General features: G+C 55.0%; 1 protein-coding gene across 4 annotated transcripts in view; it reads right to left on the bottom strand.

Annotated features, from left to right (window-relative positions):
* TBL1X (transducin beta like 1 X-linked) overlaps nucleotides 1–14,736 on the bottom strand; it is an 81,986-nt gene that overhangs the window by 51,608 nt on the left and 15,642 nt on the right. For 2 of the 4 annotated variants that reach the window (XM_075538524.1, XM_075538526.1), the window contains exon 2: nucleotides 405–484. The exons of the other annotated variants lie outside the window; for them this stretch is intronic. The gene's annotated coding sequence lies outside the window, so the exon portion shown is untranslated. The remainder of the gene's footprint in view (nucleotides 1–404; nucleotides 485–14,736) is intronic. 4 annotated transcript variants of the gene reach the window in all.

The raw sequence follows: 14,736 nt of genomic DNA, 5'->3' as shown, positions 1-14,736 counted from the left end.
AACCAGCAACCACACAACTGCAGGGCTCCAGGCCCCTGGCCAAGATGGCCCTCAGATTACTGGCTAATGGGTTTTTACAATACATCCCTTTTCTGAGGAAAAGCAGAGTTCTCGGGGTTACTGGTGAGCGAGCGCGGAAAACTGACTTACGCCTGCAGCTGGGCGTCTGAATGCCACCTCCCCTTGCTTCAAGGAGTGAGCTCGCAGCTCCCAGGGTGCAGGGAGAGCCGGCAGAGATGGACATGTGTGTCTCCCTGCACGTGCCTCTTGTCCTCCTCACCACAGGCATGTCCACGCAGCCAACGCAGCTGCCGCCGCGCTCATGATCCAAGCACAGAGAGGAGGGTTGGCTACCAGGCCACTCGTTACTCAGTAAGAAGCCCACGTGTTATGACGTCACTTACTCAGAACAAAGTACGCAGCGTCTAGCCCTCGTAATTTCCAGCGCTGACGTGGAGGCCTGCAGAGCTGCCCCTTCAGTTACCTGTCAATGAAGGAGACCCAGAGTGAGGCAAAAGCATCAACTGGAACATGCCCAGCAGTTGAGCCCTGGCCCTCCAGAGGGAGCGAAAAGCATCAACGGTAACATCCTGCAGGGGGGCATGCACCCTAACCCTAACCCACCCCCAACAGTGAAACAAAAGCATCAACAGGAACACATTCTACAGCCCAGTCCAGGCCTGCCCAATGTAGCCAGAGCTCATTGAGCCTCCATTACCTGGCAGTCAGGCTGGCGGCTATCTGTGATGAAAGCCACCCTTCAGTGCCTTGCAAAGCACACATAGACTGTTCCCCAACCCTGTTCCTAACTTCAATGGACCATGACCCCACACAGACTCAGGGGTGTTCAACAGCTAGAAAAACTACAGGGGGCCAAGGGGCAACAATGACCAGGCAACAGAGCACAGTCAGTCTTTCAAGAAAGAAACAGGAGGCTCTCTGCCCCATAGACAGCGAGTCTCTCGAAAACTCACAGGGGGCAGTTCTACACGGTCCTATAAGGTCACCGTGATGGGCAAATGGCGGGGAGTGAGTGAGTAAGTGCATGCCAATGCACTCTAGTCAGAGCTGACACGGTGACCTTCACAATGGTCAATCACAATGACCTGTGACTCACAGTGGCAGGGGTACATGCCACAGGCGCGCACACTTGCGCACGCACACTCAGGCACAAGCTGGTTCTATCAGCTCTGATTCTGTCAGTTTCTGGTGCCTTAACTACAACCCTGTGGTACGTGGCAGCTTTGTCCTACATCTGACTCCTTTGAGAATGTGGTGATGAAAGAAGGAGAGAAATAAAGATGTGTCCCCTCTGTCGAGAATGCCGCTGCAACTCATTAGGCTGCCATTCAGCACGGAAAGAGTCTGGCACAGTGCTGTTGGTATTTCTTCCCACGCTCTAAGAAATATCACATCGGAGTCACGTGCAGCCTCGTCAGTCAGATCTCACAGATCATGTCTGATCAGAACTCACGGTCCACGTCCGATCAGAGCTCACAGTTCATGTCTGATCAGAACTCACGGTCCTCATCTGATTAGAGCTCACAGATCATGTCTGATCAGAACTCACAGTCTATGTCCGATCAGAGCTCACAGATCATGTCTGATCAGAGCTCACGGTCCTCATCTGCTTAGAGCTCATGGTCCACAGCACTGAGGCTTCCTTCTGTACGGCGGGGGGTGGGAGGAGGCCCATGGCATGCAGGGTGGCATTGTGCCTGGTAGTGAGGGAATCTGGACCCTAGGGAAAGAGTTTGGCCTGACTGGTGTCCCTAGGGGCACAGTGGTTAAGTGCTCAGCGATATCAGGCAGGTTGGTTCATGGCCACCCAATGACTCCAGAGAACAACTTGATGATCTGCTCATGTACACAGGAGACCCTAGGTACCTGTCAATCCTCCACCCCACTCTGTGCCCTTTCCCCTCAGGAGCTCAGTGACCCTATAAGGCAAGTGACAACTGCCCCTGTGGATGTCCGAGAATGTAACTGTTTACGGGAACACACAGTCTCCGCTTCCTCCCTTGGAGCGGCTGCTGGGTTTGAACCGCTGACCTCAGGGTGAGGTGGAGTGCTGGTTAGGTAGAAACACAGCAGGTTTGGAGGAGGTGGGGAGGTCTCAGTTGCCCTCCCACATGCACCCAGACACTTTCCAAATTGAGGCGCCAGGGTGAGGGAGCACCCTACAGAAACAAGCAGCTACCCCTCTCCTGCCTCCCTCCCTCTCTCTGTGCAGCTTCCAAGGTCACACGGAGTGGGGAGATATGCATCTGAGAGAAACCCAACACACAACCCCCACCCACCCACCCCACTGGGCTGGCGCAGGGGCCTCATCAGTCCCCAGTCCCACAGCCTGTGGGTGCACACACTTGGTGGGTACAAAAAGAACCGAGCGAAATCGCGGGATTAAGAAAAAAACAGAGCCCTGGGTGCCTCTGTTGTCCTAATCATTTATGAAATGCTCTTTCTGGGCCGGAGTTTGTTTCGTGGGCTGTGAAATGAGGGTACTGAATTATGTATGGGTCTGAGCCACATCCAAATAATAAATAAATAATTACACAACTAACGCCAGCAGAGCCAGGTTCCTCAATGTCAATGCGATCCCCATGCCAATGCTGCCCCGAGGAAGGGACCAGGACCAGGGATGTGTGGATGGACAGGGAGGCCTGTAGCCACTGGGCTCGCGAACAGCCAGAGGTGGCGATGGGGATGTGCACACAAACATGCACGTGCACGCACACTACACAGGACCTGAGGGAGGCACTAAGGCACCCAGCGAGCGAGACGTGGAAGCCACCCTGGAGCCTGGGCACCACAGCAAGCAATGAAGGGAGGATGGGGCCAGAGCCAGGAGCTAAGTCACTGCTGGCAGAGCCAGGACCCTGGTCCAGGACCAGGGAACTCCACACCCACATACCACAAGGCACACTCTTAGGGTGCAACAGATGCAGCCTCCCATGCCGGTCCCCCACACCCCCTCCCCCCACACACACCCTGGACACCCACAGCCATGTTGGTGCACTGCCCCGATTCCCACAGCAGGGGCCAATTTGCACCCCACTCCTTCGCTCCCCTAGGAAGGGGCCCTGGGCAGGGCCGACGTATGAGGGTGGCTGTCCCCATGGAGGCAGGAGCACGGTTGGCATCCAGGCGGTGAAGGTGAGGGGTGCTGTGTAATGGCCTGAGATGCACTGCACAGCGCCCCTGTCCCCACCCCAGCAAAGAACACCAGGCCCCAGACACACCCCCTGCGCTGCAGGTGAGCCACGCAGGTGTGCGTAAGTGACTACTATCATTACTCAGGGACTTGCGTTGGACCAAGCTGGGATTTTTTCCTAGATATAGGACTAGATCTTGATATAGAGCTCTTACACATGTGTCTCTGGATTTGTCTCTGTAGGCCTCCTGTGCTTGGGACATGTCAGCAGAGACCACACCACAGATAAGAACACCATGCTTGATACAGCAGGGGGCGGCAATGAAACAAATGCAGAGCCTAGACAAGATAGACGGACACCGTGGCTGCAAGCATGGGTTCAGGCACAGGAACAACGGCGAGGACGGCGCAGGACCGGCAGGGTTTCGGTCTGATGCGCACGGGGTAGCAATGGGTTGGAACCTACTTGACAGCCTCTGACAGACAACATGCCCAATGCCCAGGTGGCATCAATAATTAAGTACTCGACCACTAGCCTGAGAGGTGGGTAACCTGAGCCCACCCAGAGAGCCTTGGAAAGACAAGACAGGGCTGGCGGTCTACTTCTGAGAGGCCAGAGCCCTGAGGCCCCAGGCCCTGAAGCAGAGCCCCTCTGCACACATTACATCGCCCTGACTGGCACACACTCAAGGACAAGTAACTGCCCCCTGACCACCCCCGCAGCCCCCACCCGCTTCCTGAAGAGGAAATTACTCTGAACTCGTCAGTGCTCGCTTGTGACGCGTCCTCTGCGGGAACAGTCTGCTTATTAAACAAGCCCCCATGAAGCCATTTCAGGGAATACCTCACGAACTTTTGTCAAATGAACTTCACATCAAAAGCCACCCTGAAGGACAGCCGGACATACCTATACCACCACCACCACCACCCTCAAGGGAGTGCCTATGAAAGGCTGGGTGATCACTTCCTAGAGATGAGCCCAGAAAGCATGGCCCAAGGCCCAGTCCTGTTATTCCACATGGGGTCACCGTGAGCCGGGACCAAGTGACAGTTGGCAGTTGGGGTCTGGTTTTGAGCCCCCCCCCACCTTATTTCAACAGGGGAGTTGGCTCAGCCAGGAGAGCAGTTCACTATGACAACGAAGATGCCTTGTCACACAACTGCTGGGATTTCCTGGAGTTGTCTGCAGTTGTCTGGGGTTTCCTGCAGTTGCCTGGGGTTTCCTGGAATTGTCTGCAGTTGTCTGGGGTTTCCTAGAGTTATGTGCAGTTGTCTGGGGTTTCTTGGAATTTTCTGCAGTTGTCTGTGGTTTCCTAGAGTTGTCTGCAGTTGTCTGGGGTTTCCTGGAATTGCCTGCAGTTGTCTGAAGTTTCCTGGAGTTGTCTGAAGAGGTCTGGTGTTTCCTGGAATTGTGTACAGTTGTCTGGGGTTTCCTGCAGTTGTCTGCGGTTTCCTGCAGTTGTCTGCAGTTTTCTGGGGTGTGCTGGAATTGCCTACAGTTGTCTGGAGTTGTCTGCAGTTGTCTGGGGTGTCCTGCAGTTTTCTGGGGTGTCCTGGAATTGCCTGCAGTTGTCTGGAGTTGTCTGCAGTTGTCAGGGGTTTCCTGGAATTGTCTGCAGCTGTCTGCGGTTTCCTGCAGTTGTCTGCAGTTTTCTGGGGTTTCCTGCAGTTGTCTGGGGTGTCCTGCAGTTGTCTGGGGTTTCCTGGAATTGTCTGCAGTTGTCTGGGGTTTCCTGGAATTGTCTGCAGTTCTCTGTGGTTTCCTAGAGTTGTCTGCAGTTGTCTGGGGTTTCCTGGAATTGCCTGCATTTGTCTGGAGTTTCCTGGAGTTGTCTGAAGAGGTCTGGGGTTTCCTGGAATTGTGTACAGTTATCTGGGGTTTCCTGCAGTTGCCTGCAGCTTTCTGGGGTGTCCTGCAGTTGTCTGGGTTTCCTGCAGTTGTCTGCGGTTTCCTGCAGTTGTCTGCAGCTTTCTGGGGTGTCCTGCAGTTGTCTGGGGGTGTCCTGCAGTTGTCTGGTGTTTCCTGCAGTTGTCTGGGGTTTCCTAGAATTGTCTGGAGTTGTCTGGAATTGTCTGCAGTTGTCTGGGGTTTTCTGCAGTTGTCTGGGGTGTCCTGCAGTTGTCTGGGGTGTCCTGCAGTTGTCTGGGGTGTCCTGCAGTTGTCTGGGGTTTCCTGGAATTGTCTGAAATTGTCTGCAGTTGTCTGGGGTTTCCTGGAGTTGTCTATTGTTGTTTGCCGTTGCTTGGGGTTTCCTGCAGTTGTCTGGGGGGGTCCTGGAGGTATCATCAGTCCGCTCCATTTTCATTTCCCCTGTAGTTTCACTTTCCCCTGTGTTCATTCTTCCAGAGCTCTCCAACAATGTTACTGTTTTTTTTTCAACCAGGAATATGTGTTTCTCCTGGAACATTCTGTACTCCATACCCTCCCTCTACACAGCACTCTGCCCCTCCCAAACCTTCAGAAAACTTCTTTCTGGCTTCCTGTTCCACCCAGCAGCAGGCTGCTGAAGTGTCTGATCTTGCACAATACCAACGCCAGGGGAATCCTGCTGGCCTCTGTCTACCACCCGGAAGCATCCTCCGTGTAGGTCTGCCCCCCAGTGTGCGGGCCCATTTCCTGGGCTTCATTCCATCGCTGAGAATTAGGGAAGCAGCCAGTGTCTTCAACATCCAGAGTGAGTTTGGGATCAGTTTCACTCTTCTGGTGATGCGGTTAAGGAATCCACCAGCTCCCTCCGTCCTCCTTCACAGACACTTGTTTTTGTTACTGCTTTTGAATTCGGGGAGTGATTACTTTCCTCTTGACCCCTCGAATGTCCTATGAGCACCGAGAGTGTCCTTGTGGGGGCAAGGCAGTGAGTTTGCACTCACCGTTCCGCACACTGGGTGCAAAATCCCTCTCTAGCCCTGGGATCCCTGTGAGGCAGCTGTCTGACTAACCCAACCCCAGCTCACCTGTCCCAGGCCGTGAACACTGGCCCCGCCTGCAGCAGACAACTGCAGCTGTGCTCACAGGGGCAGCAGTGTCCTCGCATGACGGACAGACAGATGGAAGGCATGGCTTCTAGCTGCACTGCATCGGAATGAACGAATGCTCACACGGTAACACGAGGCTACTGCCGGGCTCACTGGAGGCACAACCGTACTGCCGATGACAAAACAACAGCACATGTCAGCAAAGCAGGGTCCGATGACACGAGGGTGCCCTGGTGGGGTAGTGTTTATGCACTGGATTGCTGACTCTGAGGTCGGGGGTTCAAAACCACCAGCCGCTCCTCAGGAGACAGATACGCAAGGGGACTGTGCATTTCCTAAGGATCTTCGTAGAAGCACCTTTTCCTGGCCCCCACTGCACGCCCACTGGCGCCTGCTCGTGAGGAGACTGTGCCGGCAGCTGGTGGGTTTTACAAGTACAGCCTGAAACCAGGCAAAGGGTGACCACGACCAGGATTTCCTCTGCAACATGTTGTGGGATCACTGGCCAACCCCTCCTGCCTGCAGAGCTGCCAGAGATCAACACTCATCCGCTTGTGCTGATGTAGAAGGACGTGTGATACATGCACGCATCCTTCACAAACAGTCCACCACGCACCCACGCAGGAGTGAACCGTGGACCCCATGGGACTGTGCCACGCACAGCACAGGCAGCCAACACAGGAAGGGCCGATCATCACGCGCTGTGTCCACGTGGATGCCCGGCCCCAGTGGGGGAAAACGTGACTCCCCGCCGCCTGTCTCGCACTCAGCCACCTACCCAGCCGGCCTTCCCTACATAGAGACCTGCAATGAGGAAGCACGCGCTATGAAAAGGTAACCACCGTGCGCATTTTCTGATTCTGCCAAACTGCCAACCAGCAGCCATTAGACTCTCTCCATGGCCGCACTTCACACCAAACGTTATTGCAGGTGAGCTTCACTCCACACCGGAAGGGCTGGTGGAGCTGAAACAGACGAGCTCACAGCTCCAAACTTAAGCAGCACTGCCTAGAGAACACTTTTCCCTGAGGGCATTTTCTGGCCCCTTCAATCAGCCTTGGCTAGGCCAGAGGTAATCTGTGTTAACATCACAATGGAATGCAGGTCTGTAAGTGGCCTTGGAGCGAATCCTGTTTAAACTACCCCTCTCTCCTTATCAGTAAGGAGTGTCCATTTCCCTCCCTTGCAAGGAGGACAAGGCTAGAGACGAAATCCAGGAATGGGTTCATAAACCAAGGTGCCTGAAACTGTACCGAAATAGACTTTTGTTTGACTTCTGTCAATACTGCTTACTGATCTGTGTATTTTAACTTGCTCTTTCTTCTGCTTTCTGTATTCTAACCTCCTTGGATAATGTAAAAGAAAATCGGCCAGGGAAAAGGGGGCTGCAGTCTGGAGAGAGGTTCCCAAAGACTTGGGTCATTCTAATTGGAGTGGCCTTCTTTTATCCTGACCCTCAACAGAGCCCGGGGGTTGGGGTAGGGGGGCACTGGGCTGCTAACTGCAGGCCAGCCCCTCAAAACCACCATCTGCTGCTTTCTGAATGGCTGGCAGCCTTGGAAAACCACTGGGCCTGCCACCCTGTCCCTGAGCTGGGTCCCTGAGCTGGAATAGACAGCAGAACAGGGTGGGCCCGTCCAACGGCCCTCCCATCCCGGCTTCCGTTAGTCTACAGAGAGTGTGGTTGAGGCTACGCAGACCCCAGAGCGCAACTCCCTGTACAACAAGTCCCTCTCAGTCACATGCCGCTCATGCTGTGGCTCAGTGCCAGGCCACCACCACGCTACTCCCACGTCCCCCTGCAGCCGCAGGCTGCTTGGACCAGGGGTCCTCGTGCTGGAGCTGGACAGCGTGCTGCTGGCTCCGCACGGTGTCCTGGCCCTAGCTTTCAGAAAGAGTGGGGACAGACTCCACGGCAACTGGTGATGTTCTGAAGAGGGATCATCTAAGGAGCTGAAGGGAACCCAATAATCAGACTTTCACAAGAGCTGACATTTCCCCGAACACCAATATGCAACAGAGGTTCATCCCTGAGGACCCTCTCCACAAGTTTAGGGAAAACACCTCACGCACTGCATGGAGGGGGTGCCAACCCTACTCGCAGGGACCCACAGGACAGGGCAGAGCAGAGGAAAACACTTCCCTCCCCACCACATGCACTACATAGGGGGGTTGCCGACCCAACTTGCAAGGACCAACTTGCATGGGGCAGAGCTGCCCCTGGACTTCCCGAGCTATAACTCTTTCCAGACGCCTATGGCCTCTTCTTTCTCCCAGGAGACCCCAACACCCTCTATTTCCAAGGCTTGCTTTTGGTCAGTGTCAAAACACCCAACACCAAAAGGTCAAGTTCCCCAGCGTCTCCAGGGGCTGTGGCATAAGCTTGCACACATTCTATGTACTCTAATTTTCAAGCCCAAGAACTGATTTTCAAATTTTTCCTCCTGTAGCTTTCAGCGACACAGGAACTGTCCATCACCAGGAACCCTTCTTTTATCAAAGAACCATAAGGACTTTACCTGGCCGTGTTTAGCCCTGGGGAGCGGGCCAGGGGTCTGCCCACCAGCCACTGACACTGCAGGACTCACGGTGTACTCTGCTACTTCTCAACTGGCAGTGGGGAGACGGAAATGAGCAGTCACTAACAAAATCCTGAGCGTCTGAATCCAGAGAGCCAGGCATCATCATCCCACCATGCTAAGATGCCAATAGACTCTAATCTCCCTGAAATGCCCCCCTGGCACTCCGATCACTCAAAATCAAGGAAACCATTATAGGCTGCTCCCCAAAGACACACAGACAGAAACAAAAGTCCACGTAAGCTCAGGGCCTAGGACTATCCGGTGCCCAGTGAGGCCCCATTCCCGAGACCCACAGCACAACATGCTGGCCAGCCAGTGCCGTTCCATAAGCCGTCACTGATGGGACTACTCTAATCCATAGGACTCTCCCTGCTGATTGTCAGGAGATGGTCAGGCCTTTCTTCCTGGTCTCAGTCTGGAAACCCTGCTGAGACCAGTCCAGCATCGTGGTACAGCACAAGCAAGATGGCCAGGCCTCCTGGACAGAAGGCGAGAGTCCACCAATGCCTGCAAACTGAGTGGGTGGGGTAGAATCAGTGTCACTCACAGCGTTAGAACTGGCTCCAGGGAGCAGCAAGTCCAACCCCATGTCCAGGGAATACACGTCAGCTCAAACAAGACTGCAATCCAGTGCTCGATTCCCAGGCACCGAGACGTACAGATGCGAGCATTTAAAAACAAAAACCAATAAAACCCCAATTCCATGAGTGTGACATTGGAGCGGCACTTCTCCCATGGGTCCCTAGGGAGAGGAAATGGTGGTCTCCGAGCCACGCAGTCCTCAAGAATCACGTGACGTTGGAGGTGAACTCTGAGGAGGACATTTCTCTAAACCACCCTCCAGCTTGGCTCACGGTGTGGACACCGAACCCGGCAAAGTCACGCCAACACCGAGCAGATAACTGGCCTGGTGGAGGGTAAACAAGGTTGTCCAGGAAGAGGTGCGGCAGCCGATCTCCAGCCTGGTGACTCGTGATACATTGTAACCACTCTCCAGCTACCTCTGGGGGCTGTCACCTGTGAGCGCTGGCGACAGACACACTTGGCAGTAGACTGTAAACACGATTCCCTGCCGGCAACCACAGCATGTGCACAACACCGCTTCCAATGGTAACCACTCATCCTGCGTTGTGCGGTGCCTCGTGGGTCCGGCTGTGGGGGGTCCTGGTCTTCTTCACATTGAGCCATGACCCCACACAAAACTGCAACCCAATCAATGGCTCAGGGGCAGCTCTGAGAGTGGCACGGCATTTTGTTCTGTTGCGCATGGAGTCTACAGGTCAGGGACGCCTCGATGGCCCCCACCAACCACCACGGCAGTCGCACAGCGCCTGGCGAGGCTGTCTCACAGGCACTGAGCTCGCTCAAGCACCGCCGCAGTCATCTTGCTCTGGTTAGCAGAGTGGCGTGTCCTCGGGGCCACGTGCTTGCAGTTGCTGTCACTGCATGCCCTCAGGGCCTGCCCAACCTTTGCTGCCCCACGGTTGAGCAAGGACAAGCAGCCCCCTCGGTCTCCCAGGAGTAGACGGGCAGCTCTGCTTCTCTGTGGAGCAGCGTGGACGATGGGCACCACTCAGGCTGGCAACAGACAGCAGGACGGAACCACACGGTCACCAGATGCCCGTGAATTGCGCACCTGAGTGATAAAAACGGCAGTGTTGTGGGTCAATCATCATGTTATACCGACTTCCAAAGTCACAGACTCCATGTTGAAAAAAAAAAAAAGAAGAAAAGTAACTCTTGAGAGAGAATGTCCAAGATAGCAAGAATCACCTACAAGTCAGCAAGTCAAAAGGCCAGCCCAGGGCCGCCGCGGCGAAGCACCCAGCTACTCACCAGAGTGAGGCTCAAACCCACCATGGTGTTAAGGGAGCAAGGCGTGGCCATCTGCTCCCAGGAGGACGCACCCGCACCCACAGCAGCAGCACCAACATAGAGGTCAAAAAGTTCCTACCTTCAGTGCTGTGTGTTAATGCCCACTGGCACCTACTGGTGTGCGGAAACCCCCTAGGCACATTAGGCCATAGAGACACAGGGACAGACCTGGCACCTGGGAGCAATGGGAAAGAGCCACCAGCATCCAGCCTCTCTGCAAACTGAGTGGCATACTTCCTTGGCAGGTTCAGAGAGCACGCACACACTCAGGGAGAAGCTGGTTCACTGTGACCGCAGATGTCTGTGTGTCTGTCCATCCTTCTATCCATCCAGGGTTCTCCGGGTGCCCTGCTGAGCCACGGTCCTCCTCTGTCAGCCTAGCTGGTCGCTCTGTCGAGTCACACACCCCTCTGCACCAAGCTCCTCTTGAATGCACCCACAGGTAAGCTCCCTGCGCAAGGGGTGTTGAGGGAAAACAGGAGGGTATCTGTCGACTGAGGGGACGAGAAGCTGGACACTGGGAAACAGCCTACACCCACCCCTCCCCTGCCCGGCACACATGTTTCAAGCTGTCAGAATGGACTGCGCAGGGTCTGGCCAGAAGAGCCGGGGCTCTTATGCCTGCAGTAAACCATTCAACCCCTTGGCCTGTGTCTTTGCCCCAAATGTCTTGGCCACCGAAGCAGCAAGACAGTACCACCACCAGCCACATGAAAACCAGGGCAGTGATGCCTCTGGTCAAGCACCAGGCCACTAAGTCCAAGGTTGGTAGTTCAATCCCAGCAGCTGCTCGGAGGGAGAAAGCTAGAGTTGCCTGCTCCCATGGACAGTCAGGGCCCTAAAACCCCACGAAGGAGGCAGGTCTGCTAAGTCGTCCTGGCTGGCTGGGAATCAGGTTTGGGGAAATTCACCGAGACCTTGAGACTAGAAAACACCCTCTGGTTGGCCCCCAGAGGAGCTAGCTCTGGCCTCTCCAGCACCCACACAATGGGCCCACCTGAGAGCAGAGTCTGCAGAGTGCACCCGGGCCTGAGAACTAGAAACACCTCCTTGGCTGGGTGACGACAGTTTGCCCTCAGACTGGTGGTCTTTGAAAAGAACATACATCTTAAAACAAGTGGTAATTTCTGCACTGTGCTTTGGGGCCCTTCATACCTGCTACACCCAGCACTGAAAATCAAGGAGTAAGTTACTGAGGACAAAGGTGCACCTAGCCCCAGCCAAGGTGGATTCCATCGCCTTACATGCAGGTGAAAGTTCGGCACTAAACAAGAAAGACAGTAAGAGAATCCCCGCATCTGAACGCCAGGGCTGGCCAAGAGTAGGGCAGGAGCCATGGACTGCCCAAGGTCAAACACGCCTGTCTCAGGAGGACAGCCAGGTGCCGGAGAAGCAAGAATGATGAGGCTTGGTGCTATCAAGAGAGCCAAGTCCCTGAAGAAGGGCATCATGCTTCGTAAAGTGGAGGGTCAGCGGTTAAAAGGCCCTCCAAGAGATGGACGGACACAGTGGCTGCAGCCGTGGGCTCAGGCATGGGGACAGTTGTGAGGACGGAGCAGGACCGAGTGGGGTTTCCTTCTGTTGCCACTGTCCGGGTCTCTATGTCAGAGCAGAACCAAGGGCACTTAAGTCAACAACACACACCCCTCATGTGACCAAAACATGCACATTGTTAGGCAAATCTACACAAGAAAACGGGGCCTTAGTGATCAAGGTGGCTGGCAGCAGCCTAAGTAAAAAAAATGGCCTCCTGATTTCTTCCACCCCACCCTCACTCCCCCACAACCATCCAATAAACTTTCACAGCGCGCCTTAGCTCGAAGGTGGTAACCAGAACAGGTGGCAGTTTCTGGACAGGGCACCAGATTTTAGCAATCGATCCCCGGAGGGGACGGCGTCATGTGTGGAAGGAGCCAGCTGGCAGGGGCGGGCAAGAGACCTGTGTGAGGCACAGTGCACCACGCTGGCGAGAGTGCGGCGCCTCTGCTTAGAGGGGAGCCGCGGGGGTGGGGGGCACTGTGTGCAGCCAGCACTAATGGGACAGGGGTCACATCTCTCACCCTCTGGAGGACCTGTCCACGGTCGCCCCGTGCAGGGTGTGCACACCCGTCAGTCATTCCAGGAGCACCCAGCCACATCGTTCTCCAGTGAGTTTGAACCCCTGACCCTGAGGTTGAAAGCCCAACACCCACTACCAGGGCTCAAGGCTAAGACGGCAACCCTCCCCGCCTCCCTCGCTGTGGCAAAGGGGCAAGTCTGACCACTACCCACTCAAAATAATTGCTCCAAACACCCATCCGTGTAACCTCCAGGAAGCTATCTGCCCAGTCTGCTTTAAAGTGCCCATGCCGAAAAGGAGTGCAGGAAGCCCCAGAGGCAGGAATCCAAGCACAGCGAGACCCACAGCCAGAGGACCAGAGAAGTGTGCTCAGTGCCGGCACTCGCTCCAGCCTGGCGCGATACAGCAGCGCACTGACCTAGGAAAGCCCAGGAAGACAGAGTCTCTCTTCGGGAAGAACCACAGGGCCATGGGCACATGGAAGCTGCTTGATCTTAGAAGATGGGACTCCTGAAGCTCACCAATCAGTGCATCAGTCAGTCCGTCAGTCAATGGAAAACGAAAGCAAACCAGGCAGAGAAGAGAAAGGAGACGGAGAGAAGGAGAGCGCACAAACTGATGCGATATGACGACTGGAGTCTGCTCTTCCAGTCTGTCTCCGGCATTGAACTCTCCTGCCCTGTCCTGGGAAGGTCTGGGCAGAGCCCTGGTGGCACGGAGGTTCTGATTTGGTCTGAGACCCACAAGGTCACCGGTTCTAAACCACCAGCCCCTCCCAGGCAGAAAGGTGAGACTCTCCACTCCCAGAAAGAGTTATGGTCTCTAACTCACAAGGGCAAGTCTACCCTCTTCTGGGAACTCAGGAGTTTGTTGTTTTGGGTTCTTAAGGAGGGGTGGTAGGCGGGCCCAGCCTCAGGTGTAACTTGCTCACTGCTGCATGCACGACCCCGCAGGATCCCACTGGGCTACTCTTCACCATCTGCATCATGCCTAGAGCAGTGGTTCTCCACCTCCCTCAGGCCGCAACCCTGTAATCCAGTTCCTCATGTGGTGGTGACCCCCAACCATAAAACTACTTCGTTGCTACTGCATCACTGTCATTTTGCTACTATGATGAATCGGGCGGCCCCTGTGAAAGGGTCGTTTGACACCCCCAAAGGGGTCGCGACTCACAGGTTGATAACCGCTGGTCTAGTCCGTCCGTATCTTCATGTGGAAAGACAGCTTCATGTCTGCTGTTTACTGCACACATGCATGTACACACACGCACACGCAACCATGGGCTAGCTGCTCCAGGGCCCATCAGCACGGCAGGACAATCTGTGTACGGGTTAAAGAGTTGTGTTTGGGCTTTGCAGTTTTGACAACAGATGCTCCCCACACGGTCAGAGGAGCACAGCTATGTTTTATGGTGAACCTGTTGCTATCTTCTAAACAATGTTGCACGGCGAGGAGGCATGATGCAAACACGGTCCTGGCCCTGTTTCCACGGCAATGTGTAGTCCCCAGCGTAGAAGCCTCAGAGGCAGAGTCTGTGATCGAGTTGCCACCGTCTTTGGAACTTGTTGGAGGCCCTCTTCAGCAATGACTCAGGATCGACTCGGTCCTAAGTCGAGTCGGACATGCAGGCAGGCACCTTGGTGGCGTCCTGGGTGCAGAGTTGGCTGCTGACTGGTCGGCGGTTTGAAGCCACCAGCCAGTCTGAGGAAGAAACAAGAGGCTTTCTGCCCCTCTGAAGAATGGCCATCCGGGAAACCCGCAGGGGCAGCACCATCCTGGGTTGCACGTCGCTAGGAGTGGCCATCTCCACTCAGGGCCAATGTCTAGGGCTGGCTCAATATCACTGTTTCCTGGTTTCCTCCAGAGGTGCTGTTGGGGCAAAATGGTCACCTGCATGGGTCACCTGAGGACCCATTCTTTGACAGGGACCAGCCCCTGGGACCTGACCATCATCCTTACACATCACACACACAACACACACACACACATACCACCTATTTCCAGCCCCCCATTGCCAAGGGTGGCTTCTTAATAAGCGATCACCAGGCCTTTCGTGGACGGAAACTGTGGGTGGACGGAACCTCCCACCT

This window comes from Tenrec ecaudatus, chromosome X, assembly GCF_050624435.1.
Source record: "Tenrec ecaudatus isolate mTenEca1 chromosome X, mTenEca1.hap1, whole genome shotgun sequence".
In the NCBI taxonomy this organism is placed as follows: domain Eukaryota; kingdom Metazoa; phylum Chordata; class Mammalia; order Afrosoricida; family Tenrecidae; genus Tenrec; species Tenrec ecaudatus.
The sequence above is the reverse complement of the archived record's forward strand: the minus strand, read 5'-3'. Positions and strand labels throughout refer to the sequence as shown.